This window comes from Plectropomus leopardus, chromosome 7 (assembly GCF_008729295.1).
Source record: "Plectropomus leopardus isolate mb chromosome 7, YSFRI_Pleo_2.0, whole genome shotgun sequence".
Taxonomy (NCBI): domain Eukaryota; kingdom Metazoa; phylum Chordata; class Actinopteri; order Perciformes; family Serranidae; genus Plectropomus; species Plectropomus leopardus.
The window spans coordinates 8,902,663-8,908,662 of record NC_056469.1 but is presented as its reverse complement, the minus strand read 5'-3'; positions in this window follow the sequence as shown (position 1 = coordinate 8,908,662).

Sequence of the window (6,000 nt, the reverse complement as noted above, 5' to 3'; positions counted from 1 at the left end):
GAGATAAGTTTTAGTGAACTAAAAAGGATTGTCACACCATAAAGAGCTCCAATGCAAATTTCCTTCCAATGTGCAACTGGTGTATTTCGAGAGCTGTGAGGTCACAGGTAACAGCTTATCCTGTTACTACTGAGTCTTTATCAGTTCTGGCTTGTTTCCAATGAGTGCAGTTGCCCCTCAAGACTATGATACAGAGATAAAGCTGAGACTGAACAGGCAAACACTGCAGCACTTTGTTCAGACTAATTTTTGGGGCGCGGAACACGCCCAAACATGATCCTCCTTTCAGTACAATTCAATGGTCATGTCAAAAAGACAATGTGGCCCCCTTCCTTGATCCTTGGCTGACAAGATAATCAACTAAGGATTTTCAACATAGAAGCATTAATTCACACTCTGCAATGTCTTAAAGGATAAGTTCACATTTTTCAAGCCGTTCTTGTGTGACCTATGTACAGCGCATCGGTGGCTGTTTTCATTTAATTTGCCATGTCAGTGCAAAAATGCATGCAGCACATTCAGCTGTACCTCTGAAGAATCATCCAAAAGTTACAGTTTTTTACTCTTAATTCATTTTCAAATTCTAATTCTTAATCCCATCGTACTTACCCTCCACAGAGGCTCAGGAAGACAACACAGTGCAGGAAACAGAGAGAGAAATGTTTTAAGACTGTGGCCTTGGATACCAGCTTCATTTGGTAAATTTAGACTAATATGAGCTTCATTAAAATTAAAAATTGCATCTTTGCACAGAATGTGGACTGTGGATTCTATCTTCCAACCACTGCATGCTGGAATTGCACCTGGATCTGTAAAATGTCTTAAAAGACACTGAATTCTAATAAAAATATGATTCTAATTGGCATTAAAATGTCTTGAATCAATCTTTCAAAAATTGTGAATGAATGTTATGACATTGGAAGTAGGACTTTTTTTCTGTAGTTGCACTGAAAAATCTAAAAACAATTGGAAACATCTATTTAAAAAAATGCATTAAATCCCTCTACCATTAAAATCACACAGATCAGATCAGATCAACACTTACATTTTGTTTCCAGCTGGGATGCTCAGAGGAGAGAATCTACTGTCAGCTAACTAGCTGTCGCTGTCCCCTGGATGACAGGGGAGAGTGCAAATATTGTGAAAATGGTCTATTTCACCAAGATTTCTCTGCATGATCAAGAAGCTTGGTGAATTTTATGCAAAAAGTTTTTCAGACTCGGCATGATGGGTATCAAGGCAGTGGAATCCTACATGCAGACCAAGAAACACAAACTGGCCAACAAACACCAGTTTATTTCCCAGTTCTGTCCTGACTTTGTCTTCTCCTAAAAAAATCAAAGAAATAAAAATATGTTTTATGTTAAAATAAACATTTTGGCAACCCTCTGTAATTGGGGATAATTTGGTTTCATTTTGGCTATTGTAAAATTGGTCCTAATTTCATTCTTAGTGGTATTTAAAAAACACCTAGAAAGTCTTAAATTCAATTTGCCTTGAGTTGTGAGAACCTTGTATAAAAACAAACAAATGTGAAAAAAATGTGACCGTATTCCTTTAAAATCATGCGTACATGGAAGTTGACACTCACAAAATGGAGCTCCTGTCCGGTTGGTGAGGACGGCATAAAATGGCTGTATAGGGAGCGACAGGTTTGGCAGTGCCAGCAGGAACCAGCCTTTTTGTGCCACACACAGACACACACTAATGCAGTGAGTGGGCGAGCTCATTCATTCCTGATTTAAACTGTGTCTGTATGAAGAAGCAGCAATAGAGGAAGTGAAAATGAAATTATGTCTCAAACAACGAAACAAAGTCACAGGAATATAGGAATAAAAGAAAAAAAAATTGAATATTTGCACAATGAGTCAGCGTCTGCACACCACATATGGGTGTGGCCATGCTGGACTTTGGTTGCTGTAGCAACACAGCCCACAGGTTAGGCAAATACCATGTGCACATCCACGGTTGAGGTCTCAAGGAACGTGGGCTAACTGCTGCGGCTGGTGCTGCTGCTACGGGCAACCAGCTATCAAACAACAAAACTTGACACAGGATCCGCACTCTGCTGGCTTTCCTGACTGGCTGCCACAATGTGCGGATTTGCATTGTAACCTGAAGAGGCCACGCTTTATTTTTAGATAGGCATCCTGACGATCAGCTTCTGATAGCATGCACACAAACACAATACAGGTGACTTCTCGCACACATTTGCTACCAGAAATGCACACACACACACACACGCAGGTGATTTATTATCCTCACAACCATAAAAGCCCTCCATCTGGAGAGAATGAATCAGTTGCATTCTTTCTTTCCTCAGAGAGAAGAGAAAAAACTGACTGCATGAGCTGTTCCTTTCACAAAAGAAAGACTTGCAGTAAACTTGTTTAGTATGTTTGTGGCTGAGGGAAGAAAAGGCCTTTTCTCCCTCAGCTTTAGAGTCTAGTTACAGACAGCGCTGACTCACCATCAATCTAATCTCTGTAACTTTCATAAACTGGCTTTTCACTGAGCTCAACCACCCTCAAGAGGGCTCTTGTAACTCCATCACGTCGGAAAAAATCACAACAGTCGTGGCATTTTAAATCATGCTGCTGCTCTTTTTACTGTGAAAGAGATTTTATTTGCAAGAATGTATCTGCCTCAGAGTGCCTGTGCTGGGTTTTTTTTTATCAGATGCACAAAAAGCAAGACTCCACTTCCTGAAATCCTGTCGTTCCAGGCGAGGACAGGGCGCCGCCCCAGCAGCTAAACAGACAGGTACGCATAGGTTCAGCCAGCCTGCATAGAGAAATGAATGTAAGCCATGAACACATTCCCTGTACAAGTTTTTTCTTTACAATTTAGACAGGGTACAGTTGTGTACCCTGGAATGCATTGGCTGTCTGAATCACAGCCCCTCTGCACAAGAGTATAATTAAAGTGGAATAAAAAGCCCTGCAAAATGTGCCCAACGTGTCGTTTCATGCAACAATGTGACGGAAATATGCACAGCACCTATGTTAAATAAACCTATATTGCATAATACACTTTGCTTGAGACTTAACCACAATGACAACAAAAGATAATTTATTGTGTTGGTACAGAACTTCACCCAGTGGGTGGAGTGAGAATTGATTACTTTGGATTATATTAAATCGTAATTATGCCCACTGGGTTATTGTTTTTTCACACATAATTGCCTGTAAGGCTGGATGGAGTCTAACGCACCGATGCCAAGAAATAAAACACCACACCCACGTCCAATGGATTAATAAAATAGCAGGTTCAGTGTGAAGACGCACACAAAAAGTACAGTAATAAACATCTAAAGACACATGATTGAGTTTCCTTTGACCTAGCCTTTCATAAATTTATACTGTTCAGCTAATCTCATTTATTTCAGGCTTTTCATGTGCCAGGTCACAACCACACCCATTATTCAAGTGTCCTCACATCTGCAGGAGATGGCATTTATCCTTCCCCTCCGCTTGTTCTTATCAGCGTGGCTGAATTGGCTCCACATCCTGTTTTTCCCATTGTAGCACCTACAACTTAAACCCCTGCCTTAAAGAGAGTATAACAGTCCAAACAATGGGCAGCTTCCCTTTCCAAACTGTAATAAAAACCAGTGAGCGGGAGCTGCTCCAACATTGGACAATACAGTGGAGTCATTTACCACTACTGGCATAAAAAAACTGACCCCAAAAGAACTCCTGTACTGTATAAAAGCCAACACACGTACCAGTCATGGAGAGAGTGTATTAACAGTTTGTCCTTGAGGATGTGTGGCCCCTGTGGGGACAAAACAGCAGAGTATCTACAGCCAGCAACTTATCAGGTTACTCCCCTGACGACTCGCAGAATGGTTTTATGTTTTTCCAACCTCGAGTCACGGTACACTCTTAGAAATAAAACCACACAATGCTTCGAGATACTTCACTGTAATGAATCATGAACTAATGTAGTCATAAAAGGTTTGGGGCCAGTTGTGTTGTGGGATGCATATACAATTGCAAAGCAGAATTTCTATGAACAGTACACTCTTGTGGCCAGTGGTGGAAAAAGTATTCAGATCCTTAAATTACAGTAAGTAAAAGTACTCATACCACACAGTGGAAATACTCCACTACAAGTGGAAGCACTGCACTCAAAGACTTACTACAGTTAAAGTATCAGAGTATCATCAGCAAAAAATTACTTATAATATCAAAACTAATATTATTTTTTGTGTACTGATGTTTATTTGTTTTAAACTACAAATCTCCAAGACGCGCAGCATCATCCAAATATGATTTCCCATGGTGTTTCCTTATTTGCTTTTTAAACATTGATGTAGGTATAGAAATTTGTAATCTGAAAGTGGGTAGCTGAGTAAACAGTCCAATATTTGCCTGTGAGATGCAGTGGAGTATAAGTTTAAAGTTGCATGAAAAGAAAATACTCAAGTAATGGTAACATCTCAAATTTGTACTTGCAGTGCAATTTTTGAGTAAATGTACTTTATATTCAACCACTGTTTGTGACAAAACGAAGATTTCCGGTCAATGCTTCTTCCCTGGAACACATTTGCTTCACGAGAATTAGAAGTATTAGAGTATAAAATCAACTAAATAGTGGCATTTCCTTTGAAAGAAAAAGAAAACCAGTTGGATCACCTTTAACAACGATCTACCTCGGGGCGCCCCGAGCAAGCGTGCGCTCTGTGTAGGCTGAGTCCTTGGCAGCAGCCTGGGTAAGTTTCTGACCTGCAGCCTTTTGTTGCGTGTCAACCCCCCTCTCTTTACCCCCTTTCCTATCTTCTGCTGCTTTTTAATAAAGGCAAAAATCCCCCAAAATCTTAAAAAACAAAACAATTAAGCAATGATCTACCCCATTTTCTAAAGAGCATCCGTTTGAGGTGTGGCCAGGTCTTGAAAAGAGTTATTCCTCACCCTTAGGCAAAGAAATGCGAGCCAGTGGACTATAGTCCAAAAAGCTAAGGCAGAAAGGTATGTGTACTATCACATGGTTACGCCTTGTTCCAAACACCTCCACTGAGACATCCTAATGTGTAGAAACACAAGTTGCTACAGGGTTGACATTAGCCGACCGCACACACACGTTCTCTGCATTTTTGCTTTATGAGTAAAGTTTAGAGTAACTGAGCCAGCATTGTTTGCCCCCAACCAATCCTTCAATCACACCCACACACTCATCCCAGCAACGTTTGATGGTTTTTCTCCTGTTCCCGCTTTCCTTTCACTACACAGAAGATATCCACACAAGCAGACCACCAACTGAGTCTCAGTTACTCCCCAAACACTGTAAGAAAACACACTTTCATACTTTCACTCAGTGGTCCAGCTGCTGGTCATCCTTTCTGTGAAACACCATGAGTCGGTAAAGCAAAACAGTGAAGTGACCTGCTCTGTTTACGGGGGCCAGGCTGCACCCAGGTGTTACAGCTTCACTACTGGTTGATCAAACTGGGTGTGAAAAGCTCCATATGCACTTCTGAAGGAAGTGATGACCTGTGAGGGCAGGTCTTAAACCTGAGCCCAACCCTTCTGATTCATGAGAACTCTTCCAAGACAGCAAAAACATGTGCAGGAGTGAGTGTGTGTAAGTGTTTTAAGAGTGTTATAGAGAAGATTTATCTTCAGCAAAATGTGACACTCAAGCTTGAACAACCATAAAACAATAAAAAATAAATTCTGTAATTCATGCAGTACTTATTGGTTTAGATGTTCCAGATCATCCTCCAACAACAATGAAACCACAAAAGAAGAGGGACTCACCTGAAAAACAAACAGAGAGACAAAGTATAATTATAATTAGACCTGTGTTTAGATAGATTATATAACAAAATACAAAGATGGGCAAAGTCAATTTAAGCTTCATGGCTATGGATATTTTAAGGTTTAAATTATTACTCAAAATATTAAGTTAAAAAATGTTATAGGAAAGGGGTACGCTGAGGACCCTAACACAAGCTATATTTACAGAGCCTTCATTCTTAGCCAAAAAGCCTTGACC